The sequence below is a fragment of the Catharus ustulatus genome (assembly GCF_009819885.2).
Source record: "Catharus ustulatus isolate bCatUst1 chromosome Z unlocalized genomic scaffold, bCatUst1.pri.v2 scaffold_29_arrow_ctg1, whole genome shotgun sequence".
NCBI classification, from domain to species: domain Eukaryota; kingdom Metazoa; phylum Chordata; class Aves; order Passeriformes; family Turdidae; genus Catharus; species Catharus ustulatus.
The window spans coordinates 4980027-4997230 of record NW_024879446.1 but is presented as its reverse complement, the minus strand read 5'-3'; positions in this window follow the sequence as shown (position 1 = coordinate 4997230).

Sequence of the window (17204 nt, the reverse complement as noted above, 5' to 3'; positions counted from 1 at the left end):
AGAGAGAGGTTTGTCAACAAAGAAAGAATGCAGGAGTACCATAATAGAATGCATTGGAAAACCGTTGAGGAAGGGATTCAACAGCTGAGAGAGGTGGCGGTACTGGAGGTACTCTTTGGGAGGGATGGACAGCATGACAATGACCCTGACAAGGTCAGGTGCACAGGTCACATGCTGTGGAACCTGGCAAACCGAGGGCCATCTCAATACACCACCTTCGTTGCAATGATTAATGCTGATGAGCACTGAGAAACAGTGAGCTCTGTTGCTAACAAGCTTAGGGATTTTCACAGTATGATGAATGGCGTAGTGCAGGCCCAGGTTTCTTCCGTGGTCCAGGAGGTGAGGGGGATGAGGGAGGAGATGAAGGAGGTGAGGGGGATGAGAGGTGACATAAGTGAGATGAGGGAGGAGATCAGGAAGATCAAGGCAGCACCAGTGCGAGCCTCATACCCCAAGGTTACAGCCCCACGCCCCTCAGCTAGTGGAAGAGGGTACACCCCACGAGCTGACCTATGGTTTTTCCTGCGTGACCATGGGGAAGACATGGGAAAATGGGATGGGAAACCCACTTCTGTCTTGGCAGCACGGGTGCGTCAACTCAGGGAGGGAAATGCTAACCGAGGGAGCTACACTAAAGTGAAGGTAGCCTCAACCTCCCATGACCAAGGTGCTGGGCATTACAGAAGGGAGGATGATCTGTCAGACCCACTTGAAGGAACCTCCACTATGTATGTTCAGGAAAGGAGTAATAGCCAGGGCTAGAGGGGCCCTGCCTCTAGCCAGGGAGAGGCACGGGATAACAGAGTCTATTGGATGGTGTGGGTCCGATGGCCTGGCACATCAGAACCACAAGAATACAGGGTATTAGTTGATACTGGTTCACAATGCACTCTAATACCATCAGAACATGTGGGGGAAGAGCGTGTTTCCATTGTTGGGGTGACGGGGGGATCACAGGAATTGTCTTTGCTGGAAGCTGAGGTGAGCCTGACAGGAGAGGGGTGGCAGAAACATCCGATTGTAACTGGCCCAGAGGCACCGCCCATTCTAGGCATAGATTTTCTCAGGAGTGGCTACTACAAAGACCCAAAGGGATACAGATGGGCTTTTGGAATAGCTGCTGTAGTGGCAGAGGGCATTAAGCAGTTGAACACCTTGCCTGGACTGTCAGAAAACCCATCTGCAGTGGGACTCCTGAAGGTGGAAGAGCAACGAGTGCCAATTGCCACCTCAACAGTGCACCGCCGGCAGTACCGGACGAATCGAGATGCTGTGATCCCCATCCACAAGATGATCCGTGAGCTGGAGAGCCAAGGGGTGGTCAGCAAAACCCACTCACCCTTCAACAGCCCCATCTGGCCCGTGCGCAAGTCTGATGGAGAATGGAGATTGACTGTGGACTATCGTGCGTTGAACGAAGTGACTCCACCACTGAGCGCTGCCGTGCCGGACATGCTGGAACTCCAGTACGAGCTGGAGTCCAAGGCAGCAAGGTGGTATGCCACCATTGACATTGCCAACGCATTTTTCTCCATTCCTCTGGCAGCAGAGTGCAGGCCTCAGTTTGCCTTTACATGGAGGGGCGTGCAGTACACGTGGAATCGTCTGCCCCAGGGGTGGAAACACAGCCCCACCATCTGCCATGGACTGATCCAGGCTGCACTGGAAAAGGGTGAGGCTCCAGAACACCTGCAATACATAGATGACATCATTGTGTGGGGGAACACGGCAGTGGAGGTATTTGAGAAAGGAGAAAAGATCATACAGATTCTGCTGAGAGCCGGCTTTGCCATTAAAAAGAGCAAAGTCAAAGGACCTGCCCGAGAGATCCAGTTCCTGGGAGTAAAGTGGCAAGATGGACGGCGCCAGATCCCCACTGAGGTCATCAATAAGATCACCGCAATGTCTCCACCAACCAGCAAGAAGGAAACACAAGCTTTCCTAGGTGCCATAGGCTTTTGGAGAATGCACATTCCTGAGTACAGCCAGATTGTGAGCCCTCTCTACCTGGTCACCCGCAAGAAGAACGATTTCCACTGGGGTGCTGAGCAACAGCAAGCCTTTGCCCAGATCAAGCAGGAGATCGCTCATGCAGTGGCCCTTGGCCCAGTCAGGACGGGACCAGAGGTAAAGAATGTGCTTTATTCTGCAGCCGGGAACCATGGCTTGTCCTGGAGCCTTTGGCAGAAGGTGCCTGGGGAGACTCGAGGGCGACCTCTGGGATTCTGGAGCCGGAGCTACAGAGGGTCTGAAGCCAACTACACTCCCACAGAGAAGGAGATCTTGGCTGCCTATGAAGGAGTCCAAGCTGCCTCAGAGGTGATTGGGACGGAAGCACAACTCCTCCTGGCACCCCGACTACCAGTGCTGGGGTGGATGTTCAAAGGAAAGGTTCCCTCTACCCACCACGCCACCGACGCCACATGGAGCAAGTGGATTGCCCTCATCACGCAACGCGCCCGCATCGGAAACCCAAATCGCCCTGGGATTTTGGAGATAATTACGAACTGGCCAGAAGGTGAAAATTTTGGTCTCGCCGATGATGAGGAGCAAGAACAAGTGAGCCGCGCTGAGGAAGCCCCACCGTATAACCAACTGCCAGCAGATGAAACATGCTACGCTCTTTTCACCGACGGCTCCTGCCGCGTCGTGGGGATGAACCGGAAGTGGAAAGCAGCCGTATGGAGCCCCACACGACAGGTTGCACAAGCTACTGAAGGAGAAGGTGGATCAAGTCAATTTGCTGAACTCAAAGCTGTTCAGCTGGCCCTGGACATTGCTGAAAGAGAGAAGTGGCCAAAGCTCTACCTTTATACTGACTCATGGATGGTAGCCAATGCTCTGTGGGGTTGGCTGGAAAGGTGGAAAAAGGCAAACTGGCAACGTAGGGGAAAACCAATCTGGGCTGCCGACGAGTGGAAAGACATTGCCACCCGGGTAGAGAAGCTACCTGTGAAAGTTCGTCACGTGGATGCCCATGTCCCCAAGAGTCGGGCTAATGAGGAACACCAACACAACGAGCAGGTTGATCAGGCCTCAAAGATAGAGGTGTCACAAATAGACCTGGATTGGCAACACAAGGGAGAATTGTTCCTGGCTCGATGGGCCCATGACGCCTCAGGTCATCAGGGCAGAGATGCCACGTATAAGTGGGCACGAGACCGAGGGGTGGATCTAACCATGGACAGTATCTCTCAAGTCATCCATGACTGTGATACGTGCGCTGCCATCAAACAGGCCAAGCGAGTGAAGCCCCTCTGGTATGGTGGGCGTTGGTCCAAATATAAGTACGGGGAGGCCTGGCAGATTGACTATATCACACTGCCTCAGACCCGCCAAGGCAAGCGCTACGTGCTGACCATGGTGGAAGCCACCACCGGATGGTTGGAGACCTACCCTGTGCCTCATGCCACTGCTCGGAACACCATCCTGGGCCTTGAGAAACAGGTCCTTTGGAGGCATGGCACCCCTGAGAGAATTGAGTCAGACAACGGGACTCATTTCAAGAACAGCCTCATAAACAGCTGGGCTAGGGAACACGGCATTGAGTGGGTGTACCATATCCCCTACCATGCACCAGCAGCTGGGAAGGTCGAACGGTGCAATGGCCTGCTTAAAACCACCTTGAAGGCACTTGGTGGGGGGACTTTCAAGAACTGGGAAAGTAATCTACCAAAGGCCACATGGTTAGTGAATACCCGAGGTTCCACTAACCGAGCAGGCCCTGCCCAATCTGAGCTCTTGGGAACACCAGATGGGGATAAGGTTCCAGTGGTACACATGAGAGGTATGCTAGGGAAAACTGTTTGGGTGAACTCTGCCTCCAGCAAAGACAATCCTGTCCGTGGGGTGGTTTTTGCTCAAGGACCAGGTTGTACCTGGTGGGTGATGCAAAAGGATGGAGAAACCCGATGCATACCCCAAGGAGACCTTGTTCTGGGGTGAACTACCTATGATACTGTGTCTGTAACTGCATGTATGTATGTAATTTAAAGGTTCTAATTTAATGTAGTATGTTAGCATGGAAAAAATTTGGGGTGGATAATGTTGTGGGTTGGCGAGGTTTAGAAATTTTTCCCATTATTATGTTAAGCTAGCCGGGATGGCTCTCCTATTAGCCGTTAAGAGCTGGAGACAAAGGACTAGCTGAAGCAACCTGATGGCTCCATTAGGGAAAGGTGGAGTCCTGCTTTTGTTTTTCGGCAAGTAAGAGGACACTGGGGGTAGGAGAACTTTTACAGCTCGCCGGCCGAACTCGAGGAGAGAGGTTCCTTTTCTCCTGTTGGGATCAGGCTTCTTGGATTTGGACTGCTAAAGCTTCCTGCTTCCTCTGAACAACTGGGAACTGGGACGCCCACGGTGAGCAGAGTTCCTTCCTCACCCTTTTCTTCCACCTGGGGCGATGAGGCCACCTGGCCCCCTCCCCTGCCCCTGCAGCAGCCGCGACTGAGAAGCCGCCTGCCCTGCTCCATCGGAGAGCCATCGGTGACTGAAAAAGGGACTGGGACTGAATTCCATTCTGTTCTGTCACTGTTTTTTTTTCTCTTTCATATAGCTGATGCTGTTTTTGTTTGTCTTATAAATATATCAGTAAAGAACTGTTATTCCCAACCTATACCTTTTTTTTGTGCCTGCGAGTTCCTGAATTTCCTTTTCCTAGTAACACTGTCCCTTTAAACCGGGACAGCTGCTGAGTCTGACATGGAAACACCCAAATTCCTTCCTTTTGCACAGCATCTTGACAAACCATGCTGACAACAGTGCCATAAACGTCTTTGGCAGCCCTGGGCTCACTAGCCTGGCTAGGATTAGGTTTGGGACCTTATCTTTCCCCTTCTTTCCCATAAATTGTAGAGATCCTACTACAGATAACTTCTGACTCCTGAGAAATCCTGGGCATGCAAGGATGTAAAGCCAGAAGGTGTGAAACATTAGAAAAACATAAAATCCTATAAAATTACCAATAAGGTTTTCAAACAGAGGCAAAATTTACAAATTTTTAGCTATGGAGTATGAAAAATTACCCTGACATGACCTTCTGCTTGGAACATGAGGCATCAGGTGGCTGGTGAGTGAAGCAGTGGTGGAGTTACTCCACAAGCACTCTTAAATATAAAAGCACTGGTGGAAAAGATTGAAGGGATTCAGAATTTATTGTTCAGAATCTGGAAGTCAATTAAGGTTTAATTTGCTGCCTTCAGCACAGGCAGTCCAAGTTTATCAACATGTGAGCCAAGCGCTCACATGGGACTTCCCCACTGACTTCTTAGATTCTCAAGTCCTTAACTGCACATGATGGGCTTGCCATGGGCTCATGCATTCCTTTGGGGATGGTTCTACTCCAGGATGGCATACTGCAGAGGATACAAGGGGATTTTGTGCGGGTAGACAATAAAGCCCGAGCCAGTTCTCCACACCTGTGTCCAGCTGTGTCACATGGTGGGAGAAATTTGGGAGCAGCCCTAGCCCTGCTCCTTGTCCTGCGTGGGCACGCAGCTGCTGGGACACAGGTGTGTCCTGATGCCCCCATGGACAAGATTTGGGACACTTTGAAGCCATTTTAGGAGTGAATTAGACTGGTTGAAGGATACCAAAAGGGCAATTTGAGGGGCTTTATGGGGTGTCCCTGTGTGCCCCCTGACTCCAAATCTCCCCCCTTCTATTGGTACTCCCTGCATTGCCCCTGGTGGTCCCTCCTGTATCCCCAACCCCCCTGTGGAGGGGACGATGCCCCTGTGTTGTGTTTGGACACTGGCCCAACGCCAGGCACGCACCCTCCCTTGCCAGAGCTGGGCACAGGAGGGAAAAAAATAGTTAATGAAGACTTAATAAGGTAAGGACCAGGAGAAAGACTTCAAGGGCGAAACAGGCTCAACTGGAGTTGCAAAGTGTATTTATTACTAACATAGTCAGAGGAGGACAATGAGAAGTAAATGAACCCCTTAAAACACCTTTCCCCCACAAGCCCCTTCCTCCTTCGCACCGACAGCTCAGGGAGACATGGCATGGGGGTTTGGGCAGTTCACCGCTGAGATTTTTTTCCTTTGCTCCAGGAGAGCAGTCCTTCCCCCATGAAGCCATGGGGTCCCTCCCACAGGAGAGCTCTCTGTGAACTTCCCTGGCATGGGCCCACTCTCAGGACTCACCTCCCCCACAGGCTGGGGCCAATCTCTGCATTCCCCATGGATCCCATGGGCTGAGTGGCACAGTTGCTTCACCATGGTCATCACCATGGCCTGCAGAGGCATCTTTGCTCCAGTGCCTGGAGCACCTCCTGCCCCTCTTTCTCCACTGACCCCGGTGTCTACATGTTGCTTCCCTCACAAGTTCCCACCTCCTCCTCTTCTCTGGCCAGAAGCAAAAACCTTGTGACTTTGTTCTGATTTTTTTTCTTAAACATGTTGTCACAGAGGCATTACTACCCTCTCTCATTGGCCCAGTTTTGGCCAGCAGCACATCCACCTTTAGAGCCATCAGGGATTGGTGGAAACTTCCAGCAACTTCTCACAGGAGCTATCGGCTGTGGACCCCCTGCTGCCCAAAACCAGGCTGTGCCACACCAATACACCCCAATATCTATGGTGCCAGGTTTATGGAAAGGATGCCCACCCCTCCACCCTCACCCCTCACATATTAGGAATGGGTGGTGAGGGAACTGGCTCTCGCAAATGATTTTGTGTGTTAAAGAGGTTTATTAAGGTTTAAAGTTCTTTTGATATATGGCTTTGTTGTTGTAGTTTGGTTTTGGACCCTTTTGTTTTGTTCTCCCTTCAGTCCTCTCTTTCCCCATCCATGTTGCTGACATCAGGCAACTCTGGCAGTCAGTGTTGTCAGAAACATGTGGGGAAGGGTGTTATCCCCATTCATGAGACAGGTGGGGATGGGGGAAGTTTGTCACTGGGGAGCCTGGCATGACAACACCTCACCTCTGATCAAGCTGTGAGAAGGTCTCCACAATGGATGATAAAGGAGAGTTAACTGGCAGACTTTGGGAGGGGCCAAGTATGTTTATAAGGAAATATTAAAATATGTATGTCTGCTCATAAATATTTATGTGGCTGATGCAACTCCCCAGGTATATAAAATATACCCACCAGGTAATTGTTGTGAGTGAGCCTGTGGCGTTGAGCCATGTTCCCAGTGCTGCCCCTTTAGCTTTGTGAACTTTTATTTGGTTCTCAATAAAACTTTTATAACTTGTTCCCACTCGGGGTCTGAATCATTTATAACACCCCACCAGTCCGGATCTGCTCTTGGGATGGCAGTGAATGTTGGAAAGGGGCATCCCCCAATGGTACATTTCTGGATCAGCTCTAGACAGAAATGTGAGGGGTAAGGGTTAAGGTTAGGGTTTTACACTGAAGGTATGCTCACCTCTCACAGTTACTCAGAAAGCAGCTCTGCACCAAATGGCCTACCCAGTTGAACATCTTCAATTGTAACTATCCCTTTCTCATCTCATCTGCATCTCATGTCTGCATGTCCTATTCAGTTTCCATTTAAGTTTTAAGTACAGAGAAGAAAATATTGTTCCTATTTACTAGTTCTCCTTTTCATTTCCCATTTTGTTATTTTCAGCTGGAAATCCATTCTGAATCTTTACTATGCAATGTTTGAACATTAAAGAGACGTAAATATTTGGCAGAAATGAAATTATTTTTTCTCTAGTCATTGCTCTAAATATGCTTACATTGCCTCTGTAATTATATTTCTACCCAAGAGATTAGAATTGGTTATTTAATTGGACCGTCTGGCCTCAAAAACATATTAACAGATAAAACACAGGATTCTCTGGCTCAAAATATCTGGCAGCCCTCAGTGCTATAATTACACTTTTATTAAAGAATGGAAGGAAGTAAGAAACTGTATGTGTGGTTAAAAAAACTTTTCTTTCCCAAAGCACTTCTGTAAATGTGCTCCAAGGCAAAGGGAAGATATTCACTATGGAAGAACACATGTTGTCTAAACATTTTACTGGCTCCTGACAGGAGTGAGACAGTGTTTTGTGAAAAATTGTGATCACAGTAGGTCATTCACCCTTTTTTTTTACAAGCAGAAATTAAAAAACCAGACTGTCTCCCAGGACATGGTGTTTTTGTTTGTTTGTTTGTTTGTTTGTGTGTGTGTTTGTTTTGGACTCAAAGACAGAGTGGTTTTTAATGCATATGAAGAACACAATTCTAGTAATAAAGAAAAATTGGTCCTCGGATGTTCAAATAATCAAGAACACAATCTGGAATATTTACTTATCTTGCAGAACACTCAACACAAAGATAAACACCACCAACTGCTGATCAATTTCTCTGTGACTGCTGTATTCAAAAAACAATTACACTGTGCTATCACAATTGCATGGACATTGCCAGGATCTGTGCTGAAAACTGTGTGCCTTTCTTAACTCTCCATAGATAAAGTTACCTTTGTGAGGTGTGGTTTTCTTAAAAATCCTTAACATTTTACCAGGAAATAGGGAATCAGGTTTTCAAGAGTAAATCCACATAAAACACGCCACACTATGCCACAGAACTTATGGCAGAAACCTGGTGTAACCAAAACGCAGCAGTTTTCACAGTGGAAAACTTTACTGTCAGTGCATTTAACTGAAACTGCTTTGTCCACTCAGTTTTTCTTCATATATTACTGCTTATTTTACACTCACAACATGATCCCAGAGGAATATATAACAGACACTGCAAAGTTTCAGGGCTACATCATCACTGAAGTGCATTAGCTCATTCTTGAAGGCAAGAGTCCCAAGAAACATCAATTTTGTGAGTAACTCCAGCAAAATAAACCTCACCAAAACAGACAAATGCTTCTGCATTTGTAAAAAAAATAAAAGAAATTAAAAACCCCAGGAAAGATAAATGCAGAAATGCTTCCAAATAGAATGCTTTTTCAGAAATAAGCTTTTCCTAAAATTACTTTAATGAATTTTCAAGCCTTCTAAAGCTGGTGGCTTTCATTATGCAAAGCCACTGATAACTACTTTATCAGATATTTCCTTAGCTTGTAAAATGCACTTTCAGTTAAAAGCAGTGCATGACCCATTTGTCAGCCTGCAAAAATCCATCACTAGCTTGTAAAAGCTGTCCACTCCTTGGTGATTGATGGACTCAGGGATGCTGTTTACAGAAGAACCAAGTAGATGTTCATGTTAGGGCAGAAGGGCCAAGTGATAAAGATATCCAGTTAAAGCATCTGACAAGGGATATACTCCAGCTCCCCTTTGCTATCACTTATTTGTCATTCAGTGACTATTTTATGGCCCATATCAGTATGTAAATTATCCTAGTTTCATATTTTGCAATGCATAAATTGGAAAGGAATTAGAAAGCCTGAAAAAAGCAGATACTATTTGAAAACACAGTTAAAGTGATGTACTAGGTCCTGTCTTTCCTTGTAATGCCCAACTCATCTGGTTATTAAATAGTGAAAAATACTTGCAATGTGAGTGCCAAATTTAATACTTCAGAATTATACATTTTGTAGGTGACACAGGTTGCCTCTTAAAATCTTCATCTGTTTGTGCTTGCCGAAAAGAGAGGAATTTCTTGAATTCTAGTCTGAATCCTCTCTTCCTTCATAGGTCTCGCAACTCATTGTGTACACTTTCTGGATAAATGACATAAAAACCCTAATTCTGCAATGGAGAAGGATAAATCACAATATTACTTTTTAGTAAACTCTGTACTGCTACCACTTTTGGGAAAATATTTTTGGAGTTTTCAGACCAGATTCATACTGTGTTGACTCCAGAAAAAAACCAAAACCAACACCAAAACAAAAACCAAAACAAAAACCACACCATAAATTAAGCAATGTATGCAATGAACAGGTGACAGTGAGGATTTTGGAAATTTTACCAGAAGGTGAAGTCTTTGTATTGGTTGACTGTTCATCTGCACAAAACATTTGAGAATATTTCTTACCCAGAAATATCAGGGAAAGGAGAGAACAAGAAAGCCTAAATTAAACTGATTACCTGAGGTGTGTCAGCATTGTGTTCATCCAAGTACATGTCCCAATGGCTGAAGGTGCTTCTGTGCTATGTGTATCGGCTTTGACTTAAAATATCTCAAAAGTTCTGAATCAGAGAGGTTTCAGGCTAAATAGAGGAAGAGAAAAAATCACTGAAAGCTCATATGACTGCTTATGTGACAATACAGTGTTCCTCCTTAGCTGGTGTGCCCTACCAGTCATCTTACTTAGAATTATGTGAATATGGGAAACTGAACTTTAAAATCAAATCAAATCAAATCAAATCAAATCAAATCAAATCAAATCAAATCAAATCAAATCAAGTAATGAATGTCCTAAAATGCATAGGCACTATATTTTAAATCACATAACGTATGGTTTCACTCTCTCCTCCAAGTTCTTTTTGTGACACAAAGCACATCAGGCTGACAGGAAGAAACAGTTTTTACAGCCGGTTACCCTTTCATGACAAAGGAGAGCAAGTGTCACCTGGTTGCTTTCTCAGGAAGGAAAAAGCATAATTTTAAATACCTCTAAAAGTTCAGGAGATGCTGTGAAATACTAATTGAAACTTTCTGATTGTGTAGAGGGAGCCTTAATCTGCCGGACTATATGGAAAGAATGCCTGCAGGACATTGAACAAAGTGAGCTGCAGAAAACTCAAATTAAACCTAACCTAAAAGAGTGTGACATACATGAAACTAATTGGATTTAGTCCTCTCATCCTCTGCATAACCATATCTTTATGGTTTTGCCCCCATTTTTGCAGTGCTCTTGACTTCACCTCTCTTATTTTCTTAAGAAGCTATCTGCAAAGCAAATTGCTTGTGAGGGTTTTGAAGCTTGAACTTTTGTTCCCTGGGAAGCAATTAGGAAGAGGAATGTACATATAGAAAATATTATCTCTTTGGTTTTCAGTAATGTCTTAGTCCAACAAAGACATAACATTTTCTTAACAGCCTGACCTTGCTGACTCAAAATGTGGGGAATAATTTTATGCTGGTGTCATTCCACTGGACGTCTCACACTCTAAATTATCTGTGATGATTTACATTAGAAAAGAAGAAGACTTCCTTCTGACATGGTGCTGGAGGACACTGAGGAGTTCCAAAGGATTTTTATTCATCCAAGGGAACGGAACAAGTGAAACATGCACAAAAATAAAGTGTATTGACTCCCTGTTACAACACAGCAGGTTAGCAATGCTGTGTTGGGAGATTTCTCTCTCTCCAGTTAAGGACTCCCAGGCTGAGCTCCACTGGGGGGTTTAAATTATTATCTGGATGATTCTGGTCCACATCCAAGACAGAGTTACCAAGTGCCTAAAGCCATTGATTGACACTGTTTTGATGCAGTAGGGTGCCCATCCAGGTTTTGCAAATCAGACAATTTTTATTATATTTCTTAATATTCAGAGATGGCACACAGAAGATTTTGGAAACAAAACTGATCATGGTTTGTTCTAAGAAGTTTAATCACCCTTTAGTTCAAGTACTCCTGTGTATTTATCCTAGCAGAGCACAAAAAACCTTGACCAACAAAGAAGAAAAAAAGTGGCAGAATTGCTCCATTTTCTGTTCTGCCAGTAGTCACAGCAGGGTTGTATCCCACACTGTAGGTTGCAAGGCAGCAGGGCTAGAAAAAGATACATCACTCATGCCAGAGGAACAAGTTTACGTCCAGTATCAGCAGAAATAAAGGCAGGGAACATGAGCAGGGCATGAATTGCAGCGATGAGAGTGAGCACGAGCATTTGTTCTCTTTCTTGTTCTGCTAAGTGTACCTAACCCAGGCTGCCATAGGCTTCAGAAAATTAGGTACATGTCAAGAACAGCATGTTTAGCAGCATCTCGTACAAATATTTTTCCAAGGTAGGCACACTGCAGAAAAGCACACTGAATGCTATCTCTTCATGTTCTTCATGTTCAGTCATGTTCACACCTTCTGCTTCATCACACCAGCTGCAGAACTGTGTTTCTGTCCTAATAAAGTCTCTCTCTCTCTCAGTAAAACTTTCCCATGGTTTTGTTAAGAGTAGGAAAGGAAATCTGATTCATACCATAAGTATAGAGTGCCTAAAGAAAGTCTTGGGTTTGATTTAGAATGACTGAAATGCAAGGCCAGAAATCATAAGTATTAAAAACTGGGGGGGGGGGGGGGGGGGGGGGAAGAGATAAATAATGAGAAGAAAGAAATTAAATAGAAATTTGTAAGAAGCTTGACAGGATTCATTGCTGCTTGTTGATATTTCAAGCACTCTGTGGTTACCCAAGAAACTGAGGAAAATTGACAGTGCATATACATATATTCCCTGTGCTCCCCCATAGCTTCCTGAAACTGAGGGAATTCAGCCATGTGAGGGTAAAGAAGAATCTCTTTCCCCCAGCAAGATCTGTAATCAGTACAGATAAGGCACTTCAAGCAGACTATGGTTTTCCCTGGCTGGTGTCAGAGAAACCAGTCCTCAAGGCTGAGCACAAACTCAGTTTGGCTCTTCCATTCCTTCCCACTGTGGTCTCAGCATTGGGCACTGCTGTCTGGTGCCCAAATATTGCACAGGGAAGTTTAGAGGCTACAGAGCATCTTGATTTTGCATCAGTTTTGTCATTACCCGCAAAGATAGCAATGTCTTGTTTTTTCTCAGTTTCTGTTCCATTCGCATTAACATGACTGAGCAGGGATGCCCTTGAGTGCCCAAGTGTTTTTGACAAAGACGTTGTAGTTATGGAGGTGGAAATGAGTAATAAACTGGCAGGAACTCCTTGGGTCAGGAAATAAAATCCTATAATCCCAGTCATAAATTACATCAAGTTCTGTCCAACATCAAGTTTTCTGTTCTCTCCTCTATTTGGTGAGCTATTCTATAACCTCCTTTCTCTGACAATTAAAAAGCATCTTCTAAATTGCATCCTAAGCTTTTTAATAGCCAGTTGACATCCATTTGTTATTGTGCCAATGCAGTTCTCCGGTTTGAATCACTCTTCTGTTCCCCCTCCCTCCCTCCTTGTTGAAGCAAGTGACTAATTAATATGTTGAGAAAAAATGCTGAGAATGTGTCAAATCTCTTCATGCTGAACTTAAGATTTCCCTGTTTTCTTTTCATTTTCCCATCAGACTCAGTATGTCCTGGAACCAACCATTTACTCATGTACTGACGTCTTTCCCTTTATCATCAATAATGGTCCCTTGGGTCTTCTTGTGTCTATTTAGAGTTGTGATGAGGTTTGCAGGGGAGTTAGAAGGTGTGTGAGCTCTAGCAACTTCAAAAATGCAAAAGGACTGAGGGCCAGAGAAGAAATAGATTTTCTCTTTTGAGGTCTTCTTCTTTTCCTAATTCGTGAAACTTCTTGGTGATGTTTGTGCTCATCTAGAGTCTTCAGTCTTCAGGATTTTCAAAATCTTTCCTTGGCTTTTCTCTAATTGAAAGCTTGCGGGTTCTTGGAAGGGTTGTGGGGGTGGGATAGACATAATTATCAAATCTCATTAGCTATGGTATTTTTTGCTAGGGACAGGCAGGCTGTCATTTACAGGACAGTTGACAGCTCTCCATCTGCACTGAGTCTGAGTCAGATAAAATCTGTGCAGATACAGAAGTCAAAGAGAAAGAAAAGAGCACGTGACCTGAAAATTTAGAGAAAATAGTGACTAAGCATGCAAATCTGCATAATTTCATTTGTGTTTAGCCTCAAATAAGAATAGAATAGAATAGAATAGAATAGAATAGAATAGAATTAGATAGTATAATATAATAAATATAATATAATACAATATAATATAATATAATATAATATAATATAATATAATATAATATAATATAATATAATATAATATAATATATTATATTATATTATATTATATTATATTATATTATATTATATTTTATTATATTATATTATATTATATTATATTTATTATATTATATTATATTATATTTATTTTATTATATTATATTATATTATATTATATTATATTATATTATATTATATTATATTTATTATATTATATTATATTATATTATATTTATTATATTATATTATATTATATTATATTATATTATATTATATTATATTTATTATATTATATTTATAATAATAATATATATATATTCCTGGCATGGCCATCCTCTCATGATGTTCAACAAGTGAATGCATTGTGCCAGTTTCCATAGGTGCTGGATTGGGGCACCTGCGTCTTTGCTCTGGCACATTTCAGAGGAAGCCAAGGAGCTCAAGTTGCAGCTGGGGGATGCCATTGGAGAGCTTTATCCTCACTACAACAGATTTTGGGGAATAAGGCTCAACACGCACTGTGCTAATGTTCAAAGCAGAAGTCATAGTCTACTTCTACCCCTTAGTAAATTAGTCCTTGGTACCTGTAGCACCTCTTATACCATGCCAAATGCTGGTGTGATTAGATGGGCAGTGGGATGTTGTTTTGGGTTTCTTCCCCCTTATTTGAGTATATTTTTGGATTGATCTGTGACCTGATCTAGCTAAACATACCCACAGTAGCACTTGGCATCAGTTCAAGGAAAGCAGCACGGAGCTGAAAGAGGGCTGGAAGGAGATGCATTTGGGCAGCAAACCTCAGTTTTAAGCTAAGTAATGGTTTCTGTGCACCTGGGTTCTGAACTCAGTTTAGATGTGGCTCTGCATTACTCTGTGTTTAATTTCTTATTTACAGAAAAAGTGACAAGCACTTTCCATCTCCAAAGGAATGGGGAGAGAATCAGGAAGCATTTCTTGCTTGGATAGGATGAGAAGGGAGGCTGAGTGTCCATGTAAAGAAGAGGAGAACACAGAGCTCTTATCTCTTGGTGGAGTAAGAGCTGCTTTAGCCTGGTACAATGAATCCAGAGAGGTAGACTGGGGAGGAAGAAGAGGAAAGCTTCCAAAACCATGCATAAAGCCTTTGCCCCTTTTAGGGGTGTTTGCAGCAGGATACAGATACACCTGGAGCAGGTGCTGCTGCTCTGGGCTTGCACAACAGTTTTGTGATTTTTCATCAAAGGAGTTGTTTAACCCATCAAGATTGCAGAGAGTTATGGTGACTCTTGTTCCCAGAACACTAATTTAAATCTACAAGTGAAAAACTAAACCATCAAGTTTATTTTTCTGGCATGAGTTAATTCAAAACAGTGGCTTTGACTTTTGTATGATTGTCAGTGACTCACATGTACAAGTTTCCTGTGTACTCTGCATTGAAAGTGCAGAGTCCTTATGAATCGTTCAAATCACAAAAAAATAGGAAGATGTGATGGGCCATAAAGGCAAAAAATTGCTTGGAAATGTTAAAAAAACAGGAGAAAAACAGGCAACCCCCCCTAAACTGAAAACAGATTGTCATGTGATTAACTCAACATGAGATTCACCATGTATACAATGAAAAGGCAGCATATTTAGGGCCATTACAGTATAATCAGGCAGTGGTGTTGGAACACATCGAGGACTCTGACTTAAATCAGTAAGGATTTAAGTTCATTTAGCAACCACCTCTGCACAGTGATTTGTCCTTTCCTCAGTCCACATACACCCAAGTTTGATATACCTTAAAAACTTGCCACTGCCCTGGAAGAAACATAAATTTCAAGACACAAAGCAGTAGGACACATGTCCTCTTTGGATTAGGCAAACACAAATCATGCAAACTGAATATACCTTTGGATGCATCCCCACAATCCATTCCACAGAAGGATCTTACACAGTCCCTTTCCTCTGCAGGAAGTGTTTTATCAAGCAAGCAAACACCACCAGAATAATTTTACTGCTGAGGAAACAGAATTCCAAAGAGGTTCCTTTGCCAGCTAATGGGGGTGATCCCCTAGAGTACAGGTCTTAGTCTGGTGCTTTAACCTCAAGACCTCAGTGCTTCAAGATTGCTGACACACAACTGAGCTGCTGCTGTGGCAGCTTTCAGCCCCTCTGTTAATGTGCTGAAAGCACCCAAAGAGCTCTCTCCTTCCCACACATCAGACTGTCAATGAGATAGGATAGTGCAAAAACATCTCACATAAACTGCAGGAGTTTTATGACTCTTTTTGCTGATCCATGAATAAAATAGATGGGGTGTGTTGCCGTCAGCCAAGCACACAGAATAATGGTGGGAGAAAAAAGGTCAAAAAAGGATCAAAAACATGGTGGGGAAAATTGGAGAGTTTGACGTAATACATATTGAGGGAGGAACTAGAAAAAAAATTGAAAAGTTTGGAGTTCCATTCACTCTTGTGGGAGCTTGAACAGTTTTGTCATGGGAGAATCAACGGCAGGTGGGACAGTTCATACCACCAGGAAGACTTTCCTCACCACTTCATGTCCACCATCCCCTTGAAGCCTGTAGTACTGCTTCAGAGCAGGGTGCAATCTCTCAGTCACCTTCTTGTCCCTTTTATAATAATGGTCTTGAGCATAGTCCGTGCTGAACAGCACCTGGCCTCTGGTTTTTGAGGTGGTTTTCTTCTTTTCAGCAACACAGCCCACAATTTGTTGTATTTTCAGAGACATTTCGAGTTCTTAACTGGGCAGTCTGAGTACAAAAGAGAAAAGGGTCTAAAACAAACCAGAAAAATATCTTTCTTTTCCATAAACCAGAAGAGAAGAAGATGAGTCAGAAGAAAACCCCAATTCAGAACAGATGTATATACTGTGAGACTGCCTTTCATGAAGAAAGTTTCAAAGGGTTTTAATTCAATATGAGCATTTCCCAAGATCTGTAAAAATTAATATTGAAGTAGGAAAATATGAGGAGGTATGAGCTCAGATTTATCCACTGAGTCAAACACTGGAAAAGGTTGCCCAGGGCAGTGGTGTAGTCATCATCCCTGAAGTGATTTAAAATATGTGGAGATGTGGCACTTACAGACACAGTCTCCTGGTGGGCTTGGCAGTGCTTGGATAAAAATTCGACTTGATATCTCAAGGATTTCTCCAACCTAAACAATTCTGTGATGCTGTGCTTCTAAATATACATGGGAAAGCCTTATCCAGCAAAATTTTCAGAGTGTTTGACTGTTCAGGACAATATATATTAATAATCAATTAAGACTTCTCATAGGAAGGACGTTTGTTAAAAAATTAAGGAAACCGAGGAAGAAGGTAACAGCTGATGACATTCAGTCCACCTGGGGAGAGACAACCTACAAATATGTCAGTGTTCTCCTGCAAAAGGGTAAAAAGGAAATGTGTCTTCATTCTGAAACAGCATTGCCAGCTGGCAATTTACAC